The sequence below is a fragment of the Alligator mississippiensis genome, chromosome 2, assembly GCF_030867095.1.
Source record: "Alligator mississippiensis isolate rAllMis1 chromosome 2, rAllMis1, whole genome shotgun sequence".
In the NCBI taxonomy this organism is placed as follows: Eukaryota; Metazoa; Chordata; order Crocodylia; family Alligatoridae; genus Alligator; species Alligator mississippiensis.
Window position 1 is genome coordinate 286,526,065 of NC_081825.1, and position 17,241 is coordinate 286,543,305.

Here is a 17,241-nt window from a genome sequence, read left to right on the forward strand (position 1 = left end):
CACTGTGGGGGCCCCAATATAGCCCTTGCCCCTTCCCTCCCCCACAGACTGATCTGCTGGGTTGGGACATGCGCATGCATACATGCAGGCACTCAGCCCCCCACCCCAGCCTCAAATTGACTCCAAGAGGCTCCAAGATCTACTGGTGGATCGAGATCCACTGGTTGGTGACCACTGGTTGCAGTGGTGGACACCAACACAGAGGGCCAAGTACAGTCCTCACATGTTCCAAAGCAAAGTGCACTGGGGAGGATGTCTGGGGCCCATCCTTTAATTAGAGCAGCTCTGAGAGCCACTCTAATTATAGCACCCAGAGCATCGTGTATCAGCGTCCACATGCTGAAAAATGGTGGCAGGCGCTCTTTAACTAAAGCTCACCGAACATTTTTCAGCACAGGGACACTGATATACATGACGCTAGAGTCTGCCAGAGTGCAGTAATTACCACGCTCCAGCAGACTCAATTAATCAAGTCTGTTCTGATGCACTGTAATTACAACATGTCGGAGCAGCCTCCCTGCTTGAGGACACAGTGGGTAGGGTGTACTCAGGTCCTTCTTAGTGCGGTGCTAAGCTGCTGCTGTGACAAAACCCTAAGTTGTCCCTTTGTACAAAGGCAACTGGCTCTGTCTTTTCTTTTAAAACAACAGCTCAAAGATCAGGTTGGAATATTCACCAGGAAGTAGGAGATGCAAGCTCTGAGTCTTCCTCTCCTTGAGAAGAGTTCAACCCTGCTGCCCATCTTCCAAGAGAGCATCTTAACTGGGCAGGCAAAAGGGCAAGACTCCTGGAACCAGGAGGTGACCATGCATAGAGGAATATGTCTCTGTAGCTAGCTGTTGAGGGAGTATCCTGGATTCTGGACCCTGCTCCCAACGCGGCTTGTGTACTTCGCTTTAAGGAGTCATGGAAGAATATATTTAATTTAGGCTCGCATATAAAGCACTGTACAAAGGCTTAGTACAATTGTTACTATGGCCAGTCTGAGGTTCAAGTGCAACTTCTTTCTAGGGGCTGCTGGAGTTTCAGACTTAGCCATGACCACTTTCTCTATGCTCTGCTTTAATTTAAGGACAGGATCCAACCTGGTGGAGTTTCCCCCTCTATGCTCTACTGAGGTGTCAAGAGGAAATGCTGCCACTGCCCCAAATTAGCTTTGCTCCCAAGAGAAAAAGAAGTACACCCTTTCTTGGAGATCCTGGTGAGTTTGTGGGAAGGAGGTCTCATTATAATCATAACAGGGATAAAACTGTCAAATGTGGCACCCGTCAAACCAACTGTCCCAGCCCTAGTGGCCTTTTCTACCTGGAAAAGGAGCTCTATTGAGTTTGAGCTGCTTTTGAAATATGTTCCAATTGAATGTTTTAGCCAAGGCAAAAATATTCTAGTAAAAAAGGAATCTGTGAAAAACACATCCTTTCCTTCTAGCCATTTTTCACAGAGGTGCCACCATCTGCATCTGGCTTGATAACATTTTGCCTCAGATTACCACTTTCAAAGCAACCCCTTTCTGAGGCCTGAAATACCCCTAAGAAAGTAAAGTGACTTTACCAAAGAAAATATCCCGTTCCTTTGAGCCAGTATCAGAAGTCTAACAAACTTTAGTGCTGTGCTTGCTTGACCACATACTCCTGTAGCAACCTAATTGCTGCTATCCGCGATTAACTCTACGTGTGGACTAAAGGTTTCTCTTTCTCAGTGGGCTAGAAAGACTAGAAAGAACTTGTAGAGAATTAGCAAACTGAGAATTATATGCCAAAATCAAAGATTAGTGGTTTATTTATTATTTGTCCCTCAAGCTTAACATTAGCTAATGCTAAGTGACCCACACATTGCAATCAGAAGCAAGGATTAAAAAAAAGTCTAATGGTGACTGTATTTGAAAGTGGCAGGGGACAAAGAGTACCAGGAATCAATAACACCTTCTTTTCTCCTTGCTGGTATCCAGTGGAAGATTTCTCTTAGTGTCTTCCCACTGAGAACGAGCTAAAAGAATCTTAACTAAAAGAATTACATTCCTCTCTAAAAACTAATTATTTCCATGCTAATTCAATCTTGTCTGTCCTCATTTTTGTCAGTATATTCCATGGTTTGTATCTTCTTGGCACCTGCCTTTATGAAACTAGATGAGAGATGATAAAAAAACAAAACAAACAAACCCCAAAATACTTACCCACTCAGGGCTGGCATTTAACTATAGGGTGCTTAAAATTGTACTGAAAAGGTTGTTTTAAACAAATCACATTGAAGAAGATGGGTTACTATTGGAGCATATTCTTGGCATAGGTTTCACTTTTATACTAATAATCACCTAGGTATCTCAATACTACATCAACAAAGGAAATTCAAATGATCACCCTGGAGAAGGAATAGACATACACAAGTAGGCCTAGAGAATGGCAGCTAAAAACCACCACATTAAACAAACAGAAATATATTTGTTGTTCTAATGTTGACTGTGTAAAAATCTTCAGGAGGTAACTTGGTCATCTGTAGTCCTATTTCTCTGTAATGGCTGGTTGTTGGACAGTTCTTCCCCTTAAAAATGTATCTTTAGAGTTGATTTCTCTTCTGTCCAAGTGTTAATGTATTTTATATAGAAACTGTCAAACTCCTGTAGCACTGATAGCTCAAAACAGCCTGTCCTCCCCGTGATACTGGTCCAACCTCAGCCCAGACTTGTAGTGACTGACAGAATTGCTGTCTGAAGGCTGTTTGGGGGCCTTGTGAAATGAGCTGGTAAACCTGGTGTAGTTCCTAGGGGGCAGAGTCTGTCATTCGACTACATCCACGAATGACAGCCTTGATGGCATACCCATGAGCAAAGCTAATGACTGAATGAACAAGGAGACCTATTAACCATAGTAGCCTCTGGAGAGGAATGGGGCCAGTCACAGAGCTGATGGCCCAAGGAGAGGCATAGCAGATTGGTGGGGCACCGTGCAGACCTTGTTCTGTTGCTGTGCAATGCTGTGCTATGGCTAAACATAGCACTGCTACCCCCAGCACTAAATTGATTTATACCTACAAGACTCCGCAGCACTTAGGCCAAAGCCCAAAAAGGACACAGGTGCCTAATAAGGAACTTAATGAGTTCTTGGACATCAAAGCTCAGAACTGCAATCCTGAAAACCTCTGTTCAGCTGCCAGCTAACCTGGAGGCACCCAATCCCCCTAAACACCTTGCTATTTGGCCCTATATTTCCCCAGGTGCCTAGGGTCACATCTCTGCATGTGCCCAGAACTGCCTCACAGGGCTGAGGATGGCGCTTTGTTCCCCCATAAGGGATCCAGAAGCAAGGAGTTCCACCTGGTCGGCATTCTCCGAACCCAGGTAATAAATCAGGCCACCACTGCTTTCTTTTAAGATGGAGTGAGGCAGTCATAGTGACAAAAGGCTCTTGGTACCTGACACTTGCCCAAGAAATGAAATACTTGAGTTCATGGTCCTCTGTGGCCAGATGGGTTCAAACCCACCTCTCCTAGCTCCCAGAAGAGTGCTCTAATCACCAGGTTAGCATGGCAAGTCTCAAGATAATTGCTGCCTGGCAGAGCTTTCACTGTAGAGACAGAAAAAGGAAGTGCCCTTAGGGACCTCAGTTTTGCCTGCCCTGAGGATGATGCTGCACAGGCGTGAACCCCCGTTGCACCATGATCTGTCAGCTCAAGTTTCAAGCAAAGATTTGAACCAGTTTGTCTATCCACTGGTAGGTAACAAGGCAGATCTCTGGTGAGGGCCATTAGTCTAGAGGCAGATGCATTTGTTCCTCAAATAATATCTTTGCTATTTCTTTCTATGGGCCTCATGGAAGTAGGTCTTAAAGAGGGGTTTGAAGGGCCTGGTTCACTGGGGATGAAAAGTCGTTGTGGGTGACGCATGACAGGATGTGCAAGAGGCAGGAAATGTTCCAGAAGAGTTGCTCCATCAGAGGGACATGCTCTCCTCCTTGTCTTACAGGTGAGCAGCTTTTCCTTGCCGTAACAAGACTAGATAGGTCTGTCCTATCCCTTTTCACACTGCTCCCCTGAGATGGTCTCAGCAGTGCATGTTTTAAGTGGACATCACAGGGAATCCTTCCTCTAATCATTAATGTTGGGACCAGGCCTTGGAGGTGTGCAGAGCCCTCCAAAGCAATCATACTTTCTCTTCATAGACCATGAAGATGAACCTCTTGCTCAGAGGAGATGCTTTTTGAAAAAGCCATGGCTCACCCCGAGAGAGGGAGCAGAGAACACAGATTTCCAGTCTGGGAAAGAATGCTGCTTATGTCCAATTCCTTGACATGGTGGGTAGCTGACACAAGAAACACTTGATTTAAAGAGGCTATGAGATGCTTACAAGCAGAATCCACTTCTCTCACATTCTTCAGAACAAGATCTTCATGTTTGGCAAGGCCACCTACTGAGAGCCGAGTGATCCACAGTTAAACCTTCCCTCGTGGCTTTTGCCTTTTTGTTTCCTGAAACAGAAACAGAGCTTGTTGAATCACAAAGGAAAAAAAGAGTTGAACTTGAAGGCCACTTCTCTTCATCTTTTTTTTTTTTTTTCCTTCCCCTTTTAGCTGTTAAATATGACTCTTATAAAAGCTTGTCTGGGTCATTTAAACAGTCATGTTGCCCAAAATTTGAATGCATGACAAAAGGACTTATTTAAGAGACTCTCCTAATTCTTGCTATTGGCTATGGACAGGGGGCTCCTGTAGAGCCCCTGGGCTTAGTTGGCTAACATTGTATTTTCTGTAACCTAGTTGCATTCCCCTCCTCACCCCCATCCCTCTCATGTTAGTCCCTCGCTTGGGCAATTTGTATTTCCCTACTGGCTTTGTCATCTTTTTGGATTCACAATCCTAAACATCTGCTAATAAAATTCAATCTGTCCTGGGCATCAGTGTCTCACACCACCATTAAGTAGGGAAAACCACCAACTCATCTTAAGCAGCAGTCAACATAAAAAGATTTGTAAAGGTACAACAGCCTGAAGGCTCAAGGCTCGCATCTGAGACTGGATTTCCAAAACTCTTTTAGCCACTGGAGTTAGGTGGTCAGATTTTACCGAGGACAGGAAAGCTGGATGCAAAACTCTTTTGAAACGTTTACCTAAATTCTGGGTGCCAAACATTTGGGTACACCCATCTTAGATTCAGCCAAAGCTGTACGTCAGACAAGGCATGATCACATGACCTTCCTGCTTGGAAATTCAGGTTTTCTGTGTCTTCCAAAGCACAATTTCCAACCATGAGTCCTCCTACCATTTATGCTTTAGGATTTTTTTCATGGCTGGTCAACTAGGCAACTAGGAATCTTTGCCTTGTCACGCGTTGTTGCTAGGTAGCTGTTTTGCTTTAGCTGCTACCATTAACTGTCAGGGTTTTTCAAGCTCCTCGGTCCAACACTGTGGTCTCTCTAATGCTATATCTGGTCTGAGTTCTTGTCTTGTTGCCATCACTCTACAAAAAGGTTTCAGCATTTTAGATCATCCAAGGATTTGGCTCAGTAGGCAAAAATGTGCCCTCCAATGCCCTTTTATCCATAAGTAACTAGGCAGTCCTTTGAAGACAGGAGCATAGAGCCAGAAGGGAACTCCAGGGCTACTGAGTCCAGTCCCCAGACAGCACAGGTAACCGTGTCGTGATATCCTTCCACAAAACTGATCTAGTTCCATCTGATGAGGGGTTGCTTCAATCAAAGTCTGTCCCAATCCTCAGTGCTCTGCTGGTCTAGCCTAAATTATATCTCTGGTTAGTTTAAACCCATTTGTTTTTCTGCCAACAATAGCCTTCCTTGCTGGTAGTTATCCCAGAGATACATTGTACTATCGTGCATGTAACATGCCCTGAAATGAGATATACAATTTGTTTTTTGAAAGGCAGAATGAAGGGAAAAACGATTTCCCATGTAAGTAACTGAGGAGCAGGGGAAAAAGGAGCCAAGACTGCTCACTGTCCTGTTCCCTGTGGATCCTTGCAGCCTTCACTTTTGCTGTTGTCTGGCAAGCTGCAGAAACTGTTCTTACCATATTTCTCACATGTAACGTGCACTCCAATCACCAGCAGTTGCTTTTTGGAAAAGGGGCAGTTGAACGTGAGAAAATATGGTAGTTATAAACAGTGATCAGATTCCCTCTCAGCCTTCCTTTTGCTAAGCTGACCAAAGTTGGCTTTTCCAGTCTTTTCTCAGAAGATAGGCTTGCAATCCTCCCGATTACCTGTCACTGCACCTGCTGTTAGAATTAATCTTTCTTGAATGTGGGTGACCAGATGCAGTATTCCAAGAACAGTTGGGCCACGTCTTTCTCCATCTCTATTAAAACATCCTAGGGCACCATTTGCATTTCTAATAGCTACATCCAACTGACAGCACCAGTCATTCTGTGATCAACTGGCACAGAGGTGCTGAACCCCTGGCCCGTAGGCGATGTCATCCAGCCTGCCGGGCTCCCCACCGGTCTTAAAATTTGGTGATGGGGGAATGGTGGTTACATTCATCACTGCTGTCCTACTGCCAAGTTGCCAGAGCTATGGGGAGTCTGGTGGGCCAGATAGTGTGGCCCTGCACTCTAGATCAGGCACACAGGGCTGGATTGGTGTGAGGCCTGCTCTGGGCATGTAGGGCTGGGCCAAAGTGGTGTGAGGTTCAATCTGGGTATACAGGGCTTAATCCTGCATGCCAAATCTTCAAGGGATCTGGCCCATGGAGTGATCCGATGCCAGTCATCCAGCTTGCGGAGCTGAAAGGTTGAGCACCACTGAACCAGCACATCTGTGTCCTAAATACAGGACTTCCCACTCTGTGCTATTAAATTTCATCACATTCCTACTTTTGCAGTTCTCAAGGTCATCTAGTTCTCTCTATATAATAATCCAAGACTCCTTTGTGTTCATGATTTCTCCCAAATTTGTGCCACCAGCATATTTTATTAGCAGACATCTCGTTTTTGCAGCAAGATCACTAATGAAGATCTCACTGGTAAACAGCACTACTCACCAGACCAGTTCTTGAACAATTTCACTAGTGACCTCCTTCCAGGCTTATATTTTATCTTTCAACATAATCCAGTGTTCTCATCCCAATTACCAGTTTCCTTCCCATTCTGCCAGTTCATCTAATCCACATCTTCCCTTGCATAACTAATAACTACCCCGTTGGCACCATATTAAATCCTTGACTCACGTCTAAATAGACAATATTTACTGTGTCTCCTTTGCCTAGAAAAATTAGTCCTTATGAAAGAAGGATATCAGTTTAGTCTGGCACAAACTATTTGTTCTAAGCTCAGGTTGCACATTTATCCCATAATTCCATTTCCCTCCATCTCCTTTAATTATTCCTCCCTTCAAATTTTGTTCTAAAATGTTATACATGACTTAAATCAGATTCATGAGCCTGCAGTTGCCTAGGATACTTTTCTCCCCTTCTTAACTATACATACTCCCTTTGCTGTTTTCAATCAGAAGGCTCTCTGCCTGATTTGATAGCTATATAAAAGATACTTGCTACCTCACCTGCAATTTAATATGCCAGTTCTTTCAAAAGTCTGATCCCCCAAATAGCAGCACCTCTTGTTAGTGTAGTGAGTCTTTGGTAAAGGTAAAGGACAAGCCTAGTTCTTATAACCACATGCTCCCACAAGCTGTTTTCCTTGTCCAAGGGTCTGCCCTTCCCATCCTCATGTTCTGCAGGGTCTTGGACTGTCCATGCAGCCTCATCTCCCCTGTCCTCCATCATTTCCTCAAATCACCATAGAACATTCTCTCAAGTCCCTGCATCGTCTCATCCATGACTTGTGTCAGACAGCACTTCTTGCCTTGCATACATACCTCCTCCATCAGGTTCCTGCACAAGGATAATGTACATCCTCCAGGTTTTTGCTTCTTCGCTCTCTTCCATACTTGGGTTCACTTGCACTACTACCTCCATCACCATCATTATCTTCTTTCCTTTGCCTCTACCATTCAAGAAGGAGAAATAAAACAAATGCCCCCAAATGCCACACAAAACTGTTTGCTGGCTAATTGACTGCTTAAGGCTTTTACTTAGGGCAGCCTATCCCCTTATTTAGGTTCACCAGGTAACTGTCCATCTACTTCAAGGCCCCTGTCCCACTCCCAAGCAGACTCTGTAAGCTACAAGCTCCAACTAAACCACAGACCTTACAAGCCACCAAGCAACAGACAAAAAGAAAGACAATGTCCCTTACCCCAGGAACAAGGACTTCTTTTTTTCTCAGCAAGGACAACTTCCACACAAACTCCCCTTTGCTGGGCTTCCCTCCTTGCTTTTCAAGTCTTTTGCCTAGGTCAGCCCCATCCACTCATTTAGGTTCAGCACTTAATTGCGAATCAGCTGTGATCAAAGTGATATTCTTTAGTGAAATGAGAAGTGATTAGTTTAACTGCATGCAAAGGGATTTTAAATTCTCAGACACAAGGCATGATATACAGTAAATGCAATATTAATGCGTCTCCCATGCTGTGGTCCATGGAGTACTTACTAGCAGTCTGCAGAGGTCTGACTGATATTAAATCTCCTCTTTGTTTCTAGCTGCTAAATTGCATTAAAATAAACTAAAAATACAATGTAATCCAATGTAAAGCAAGGTTCCAGTTGCCCAGGTAATATTAAAAACACCAGCGTGATGGGAGATGTTCTGCCCAGTTGCGTATAGAAGGGGAGAGGGACTAGGAGACAATCTCTGAGTTGAGCTGTGATGCACTTCAGGAAAATGGTTGCAGTTCCCTGCTGCATGCAATTCTCCATTTCTACAGTCCAGAGTTACAGCACATTGCATGTCCTTGCCCAGCCCGGACCTCTGTGACCTTCTGGAGTGACCCAAATGCAAGAGCAGCTCTGAAATCCTTAGACAGAAGCAGCCTCCAGGATACTCTCAGAGCTTCACACGAGCTCAGATCTGCCTGGAGAGTTCAGTAGCACAACCTAAAGGTAAAGGACAAGGACAGTGCATGTAGGCAGACGCTCTGCAGAATTTCATGCTCAGCAGCAATCTACATGCAAGCTTCACTTTCGTACGTCTCTTCTGCTTTGTGTTTGACCTTCAGAAGAACTGTGGGGAAGTGCTCACATTTCCACAAAAGGGCTTTTTGTGTACTCTGAAACCACAATACTATCAATTCTTGATTTCAGTTCCCTTATTTCCTAGGTCAGCAAGAGGTTAACAGCTCAGCAGAGCAGTACCCACAGCACGTACATCAGGAGGCAGAACCTCCTGTCACGTAACAGCAAAAGCCACAGACAGTCAGGAAACGGAGCTGACAGCCTCTGAGAGGAGCTCCGACACCTGCCCAGCGATGGCAAACAGTCCCAGAGCAGAGGCAGGCAAGCAAAAGGCAAGAGGAAGATGTCCCCATGACACCAAGAGATGATTTACCTTTGAAAGCCTTCTTTAAAGAGACTAACAGAGAAGTGTAATGAGCCCATTTTTATCCACAAGGCAGAAGACAGACTGGGAGACCATCTGGAGTTCTCCTGTCCTGCTAATTCCAATTAGCGCATTGGGAATCAGCTGCTCCTGCACAAATAAAACGGGGATGTTTCTTGGAGATTGTTGTCCTGCTGCAGCTTGATACAATCATGTGCTGATGATGCACTTGCCCTTTGCCAAGAGTGGTCTAATCCTGCAGCATGACATGCAAGTGGACTCCTGCAGTCTTTGCCTCTTTCCCCTGCCTCAGCCTCCCTGTTAGAAGGGAGACCCCAAGCATACTTGTTCACATTCTTGTTCAGCTTTGAAATTGCTCAATAACCTGCTTATAAAACAGTATTTTGGTCTCCATTGTGAGAAATACCCGCTCATTCTCCTAGTGGCACAAAACCATGTTGGGAAACAGCCTGAAGGTGCAGGCAACCCTGGTTGTAATTGCTGGCGATGCAGGTGACTTCATAATGGTTGTTCAGTGTGAAATGAGAGAGCCCAGGGGGTAGAATAGAGGCACAATGTACTAATTGAAACACCAATTTTCTTATCTTAGATTATCAGCCCACCAAGAAGTTTACCTGTGCATTTTGTGCCACTTGAACAATGAAAATAGTGAAATCCTGGCCCTGTCTAAGTCAGTGGCAACATTCTTGTTAGCTTGGCTTTTTTGTGGAACAGGATTTTGCTGAAGAAGAAATCATCCAGACTGGATTGTTAAATGTAGTTTAGATAGGGACTGTGGGCTCTTAGCCCATTATCTGAGTTAACTTTGGTGACTCCTTTGTTCCTATGGGTTTAATGCTTGTTTGCTTGTCTCTCCCCGCACTGCTCCCTTCCCTCCATCTCCCTCTCGCTCTCCCCCACCTCCCTTGTCTTCTGTATTCTAATTTCTCCTTATACTCTGCTTTCTGTCCCTCCTTTCACAGCATCTGATGAACTGAGTTTCAGTTCATGAACAGTCATGCTATACATAGAGATCTACTTTAGTTAGTCTGTAAGGTGTAAATCGACCCTACTTTCTACTAGAGCAGGAGTGCTCAACTTCTGGCCTGCGGGCCAAAGCTAGCCCATGGAGCTCCACCCCTCCCCACCCCCAGTTGGAAAATTTGGCAGCAGGGGAGCAGTAGCAACTAATATGGCCACCCTTTCCCACAGTCAAATGCCCAAACCCTTGGCCCCACATGGCTGGGTCATGCCCCCTCGACACTGCGGGGACTGGTTGGGGCCAGGTCATTATCCTTTCCCCCACAGGGCCACGTTGGGGTTGAACCATGTACCCTCGCTCCCTCCTCACCCACAGGGCTGGGCTGGGGTTGGGCTGCCCCCCCTGATGAAGCCCCGCTGTGCCAACCTTTGGTGCCAGATGGGGACTGTTGGCTGGATCCAGCCCACTGGTGGACCAGCACTGCTCCTCTGACTCATTGGGCAAAAAGGTTTAGCACCACTTTGCTAAAGCATGATTTTAACCATAGTTGGTTTTGCTTTCTGGTCCCAGTGCACTTGGAACACATCCATCATGTTTGAATTGCAAACAGAGAAATGTTTAAATCCAAACAAAACCTTCATTTTCCCCTCACTTTTATTTTCCATGACAACATTTCTCTTGCTGTTAGATTTTGTAAAAACCTACTTCTCTCTTGTAAAGCTTAACTTTCAGGCCCAAACTTCCTGACAACATCCCTTCTTATCAAAGTAGCAGCATGTTAACTTAAAGGATACTGAAGGCAAGGATAACTCTTTTTTGGTATAACCGTGAGCCTCAAGAGGATGAACTATACTCCTCAGTGTGCTCAGGATTCTAATCTTACAAGGCTGAAAATTAGTCTCATTGTCCTAAGCAACCTTGTTTGAGTTAAGAGACATTCTTGCCTCAGAGACTCATTCATTATCCAGTAACCCAGGAAACTGTTGCTGTATTTGGATACCACTATTTAACACCCCAGGCAACGAGTCTCTGCAAAAGGTTATATTTTCTGATTGCTTATCGAGTCTGGCATATTCTCCGTTTCATACTCTGATCATAAATAATGTATTCAGAATGTGCAATCAAACTACAATAGATATATCCCAACTATGCATCAAGCTGCAGAACGTGAGTATTAAAGGCAATGCTGTTCCTTCACATGGATGTCAGCATACCTTTCTAATAGGCCCCTCACTCCCAAATTCATTTTCTGATTCTTGAATTTAAAATTACATCAGAAGTAACTCCGTGCTGTCCATTTAAAGTTGCATTTAAAAAATGTTCGGAGCTACTAGAGTCATCCTGAATATTGAATCCACCTCATGCTCTCAGGGGATAAATGTGATCCTCTATACACCTTTAAATTATTTCTGTGACTTTCTGATACTTTTTTCTAGCTGATGACACATTTCCTGATATCAGTTAGGTTTCGAGGTTTCTCTCTGCTTCCATCCACAGATGGATGGAAGATTTTTCTACAGTGTTACTAAGTAGGTTTCAACCCTGGGGGTTGGAGCGATATTTGTTATTCATCCAATAAGTTAGGAAGCATGGAATTAAAGTGCTTTTATTTCTGGGCTGGGATGAGATCATTAACAGACTGACCATTTTCAAGTTGTTTTTCCATTTCAATCATCAGCTTCACACTATCAACCACCACTACCTCTCAGAGGATAAATATGATCCTCTGCACACCTTGAAATTATTTCTATGCCTTTCAGATACCTTTGCTTAGCTAATTGCATGTTTCCTGATACCAGTTGGGCTTTGAGGTTTCTCTCCGCTTATTTTTAACTTGTCAGTTAAGTGCAGATTCTCCACATAAATTGTTAACTCTGGTCTGTGGGCATGCTGCCAATTTAACAATTGGAATCACATTGTGGAAGGAAAATGCCGACTCTTAGGTCTTGGGGCTGTGTCACTCATGCAACAGAAAGGAGCCTTCAAAAAGCAGGGGGCAACTGCTATTCATGTAAGAAATGCATTCCTCACACAGAAAGAGGAACATAAAGAAGACTCCAGGCATCTAAAACCTTATGATGTTTTCCTGTGTAAAGAAACCCGTTTCACTAAACGTATTAGTTATATAGGTACAACAGCAACCCAAGATGCATGGATAGGTACAGACATAAATATAGCAGTGTGATATGTTTTTAGGTAGGGGTGGTTGGAAAACTTCCAGTAAAACACATTTTCCTCAAATAATTGAAACTGAAGCTATAGCTTTTGATGAATTACTTGACTTATTTTTATTTACAAATAGTTGCAAAAGTATTGGAAGTTCCCTTCTTAAAAATGTTTCAAGAAAATATTTCAGCCCACAGGAAAAAAAAAAAGCCCCAAATCCAAATATTCATTTAGACATTTGGCTAAATGATAATACAAGCTATTATTAAAAACCTGTCAAAACCAAAACAAATGCTTTAAGGAGTCATGAACTCCAGCATTTCAGTGGATCCAAGCTGAGTTTTGTTTTTCACATTTTCAGTTTATGAAAGTTTTGTGAAATGTTCAGCTTGTTTCTGCACAGAAGGAAATTCTGAAGCCTCAAAAGTCTTCCTGGGAGGTGAAAACTGATTCTGTCTTTGCAATACTGCTCTAGTGAATAATAGCTACATGTTTAAAATCAAATTGCAGGCTTTAAGTAGAAGGGGGTCTGAATAACATGGACAAAGAAAAAATATGCACTACTTGTCTGCATCTCTGCAACACGTAAAGGCACCACCAGTCCCCTTGTGCCAGGCCCTATACAAACAGCAGATAAATAATCATTGTGGTTTATTTCCATTACAGTAGCATGTGAGGCCCCCAGCCGAGATGAAGGTCCCCAGACAAACACATGGTAAGGGACTGTACATGGGTCACAAGAGCTCCTGAACTGAGAAACAAGATAAGAAACAGAGGTGAAGTGCCTTGCCCAAGTTCACACAATAGGTCAGTGTCAGAGCCAGAAATAGTATGCACATCTGCTGTCAGAGGCAGGTGCTCTGTCCCCAGGACAGCACTGCCTCTCTGTCAGCCAGCTGAGGGAGAGGGAGGGAAGGCATGCAGTAACTAAGAGAAACTGGATCAGAAAAATTATCCAGGCAGTAAACTATAATAGGCTACAGAATAGTGTTCCTAGGGATGTGATGAAAACCCCCCCTCACTCCAGGCACTTAAAACCAAACTTGACAAAGCATATGATATATACGTAAGAAGCACTCCCACCCTGCCAGATGAATGGATTAGCTGATAGCATAGGCCTTTCAACCTGAAATAAAAGCAAGTCTAAGATCTAGAGGTTGAGTAGAAGGCAAAACAGTAAAGTAACAACAGATGTCATGAGAACTGGCTTGGCTGCTGCCTACCTTAGAAAGAGGAAATAAGAGATGAAGAAGTGTCTGAACTGGCCCCTACATCCCAGAAGGGTGACCTAACCACTAGGCTACAGGATATGCTGAGATGGTGGCAAAGGGGTAGGGAAGAATCACTCCACCTTTCCTATTCCATTTCATATAAAATACTTACACAAATACCTGTCTGAGCAGGGACTAGATCCCTGGCTCCTGCCCTGCCCTCTCTCAGCTGAGAGCACTAACCACTGCACTCTCCACTGCATTGGAAACCATTCATTCTCATCTGGGTCCAGTGAATAGTCCATTGATCCACGCAACAGGAAACAACTGCAACAGGAGAGACTGGAAACATCCTGCCCCAGAATACAGCGGGTGCATATACACATTCATTAATGTGCTGTAATTATGGCGCATTAAGTTTTTAGTACCTGTAATGACAGGTACTAACTTAATGCGCTATAATTGCTGCTACTGCACATTAGTGCAAATGAAGTTTTTTTGTGATGCTACTGTGCATTAGACTAAATCTATTGTGTAGTAGCACAAGCTATGCCTGCCACGCTCATGCGCAGTAGAATTAATCTTCTGCTCATTACGGGTCTCATGTAGATGTGTCCATTGTGTCCTAACAGGCCCAAGTCCACATAGGCCAATGTACCCATCCACCACACATGCACGCACACCCATGCCCCCAAAGGAATGGTGTAACCAATAAACTATTCAGTTAAGGGCAGTGCCACAGCTACCACTTCTGCACTTTTGAAAAGCCTGACATGTCTGAGGTACCCAAGTACAGGAAAGGATCATGTCTGTGAAGATAGACATCTCATTCGTCTCCCTTAAATACATGAGTCACCTTAAAGGGGTCAGGACCTAAGCCACACCCTCCATTTCCCATTGGCTAGCTTAGGCAGCTCCCTGCTCAGCATGCTATTTTCTGCCACTCCCCCTGGGCACCGAACTTGGGGGTTGCAAGATACCTAAAAATCTGCAACAGGAACTATTGAACAGAACCTATTAGTGCATATTTTGGGCCAATAAGCATAGAACAAGGGTCTTGTCAAGTAAAGAGCCTGGAGCTCTACTGGGCTGAGGCACTGAACATGAGTCAACAGTGCAGTACTTGCACAAATGGAAAACATATTAGATACCCAGGGTTAAATAGGAGCAGCATGCAATTGTTGTTCTTTGCTGTGCCAGTGTTACCCTGAATGAGTCCTGTGCTCACTGAGGCTGAACACTGTAAAAAAAGACTAGTCGGAGAAGATTTAAAAAATTGATGAGGAGGTCCTATACCATTAGGTGGAGGAGCACACAACTGGGGGGCAACATGGCAATCATCTCCAGGCATGGAAGGGGATGCTAGAAAGGCAGCTGGGTCAGCTGTTCACCCTGCCAGTAAGGACACAGAAAACAAAACTGTTAACATGTAGGTGAGAAAAGTTAAATGTTAGGGTGAAAGTTTAAAGCTATCAAAATAGGAAGAAAAATTGAACCAGGGAACAAAGGAGCTTGTAGAGACCCTTGTGGCCAACAGGAACACCTGCTTGTTAGGAACTGTTAAGACCAATCACATCACTTTGGTCACAAGGCAGGAATAAAATAAATGGTACATTAGCAGTTTCTTCAAGCCATACCAGTTCTTCACTGCTGTTAATGGAGCCAAGTGGCATTAACAGATCAATTAGTAACAGTTTTGCATTGGTACAACATTAACAACGCTAGCAACTTATGAGCTTCCCTCACACTCTGGCTGTTTGGACTATATATCCCATCCTTCTCTGTGACATTATCTAGTCACCTTTACCATCTGGCCTGCCTCATAAGATCACAATATTTTCAGGCCTAGCTAATCATCAGGCCCCCTGAGCTTTATCTGGTAGAAAAGGGCTAGCTGAGAATAATGCCAGGAACAAAACTTTGTTTTAAAGCTTTTAAGGTGGCATAGCGATAGCTTTTGTTTCATTCCAGGATCACAGGTGTTAGGCACCTACCAATTCTGTTTGGTCACTGTTATCCAGCCTTCTGCCACAACAGGTTTGTTCACTAGAATATTTTTAATTGTTCTGTACAGACTCAAACAAAAGCAGGCTGTTATTAATCTTCATAGCACACATAAGAGAACAGAGCTAATGGTCTGGGTAGGAAAGAAAGCTAAAGAGAATTAATTTCTTAGACAGTATCAAGAATAACCATCCTGCTATTTTGCCTACAATTCTGATCCACTCACTGATTCTGCCTAGCATCTAGAAGACTGCAGGAAATAAGCCCTGAGTGTTATTATGAAGGTGCCATAACTAGATTTACATTTGCACTGATTAGAGTAGTGCTGTTGGGTGGGGTGATGACAGCCACTGTTAAATTAAAGCTCCTTGATTACTAGATGAGATACCAGCTGCGTGCCAAGTACATGTGGAATAATGAAAGAGTCAGAGGGGTCCCAAGTATATAAAGCAGTAAAGTAGATTGAAACAGGGCAAGGGTATAAAAAACCTGGTATAGGAAAAATCCTTTCCTGAGTGCTAATTCACTCAGCTATTTAAACATTGGACTTAGCACATGAAATGGATGAAGAGCTCTTGTGAAGATTCTCTCCACACTCATTAAATTCTTACCAAATATTCCAAAAAAGCAATAACATCCAAGGACTCACTCAGTCTGTCCTTGTCAAGATTTATTGCTAATTTAGCTTACCTCCAACCAAAATTTGAGTGTCAAACTTAATCCACAAAGTGAGACTGGAGCTGGTTATGACATTTCTAAACCATAGAGCAGAAGGAAGATTGGGCCAGGTAAGCCAATACCAAACTGGTTCCTGCTGCTCCCAGTGAAGTCTTAACATGTACAAATCTGTATATCAGCTTTTATCATACTTCTTCTATACAGAAGAGGCTTTTTATAAATGGGGGTGGGAGGGTAGGTTAATAAGCACACACCCTAGACTGGGTCATTCTGTCAGAGCTCTGGTAAGCTACTAGTTTGGCAATCCTTTCCGAGAGGGGTACTTTTACAGATGGATAATTTGGAATGCGGCCGCCATGAGTGTAACTCAGGGTGATTATGGTAGTTCAATAGGAAAGCCCCCTTTTTAGGGGGAAGGGGGAGGAGGAAGGTGTCTTTCTACTTTCCTCTGCATCCTAGCTTATACAACAGATTAACTAGCTCCAAGTCACTTCACCTAATAAGAATATTTAAGTGGGCAGGTCTCTGGCATTTTTTTAAAACCACATTTCACTCCATGGCCTAATTTGCAGGATTAAAAATTTTGAAGTTACTTATTACACCAGATCTATTTCTTCAGAAGGGAATAGATTAGTAAGGCATTTTGTCCCATCATTATCAGCACTTAGCCCTCAATGCTATGTGCTTCACCCCCAGTCTTAAAAAGCATCTCTTAGTAGTAAGGTCCCCCGGTGAGACTAACAAACTTCCCCATGTCACAACAGTAAAAGAGAATTTATGAGTGCAGAAGGTGAATGCAAGGGCCAAGATCACATGCACGAGTC

General features: G+C 43.7%; 1 long non-coding RNA gene across 1 annotated transcript; it reads right to left on the bottom strand.

The window, feature by feature from the left end:
* Positions 1–956: 956 nt before the first annotated feature.
* Positions 957–9,127, bottom strand: LOC106738760 (uncharacterized). Its single transcript, XR_001371907.3, has 3 exons — positions 8,198–9,127; positions 7,818–7,945; positions 957–4,460 (listed from the first exon to the last, which is right to left on the bottom strand). It is a non-coding gene; the product is annotated as an uncharacterized LOC106738760 (long non-coding RNA).
* Positions 9,128–17,241: the final 8,114 nt, after the last annotated feature.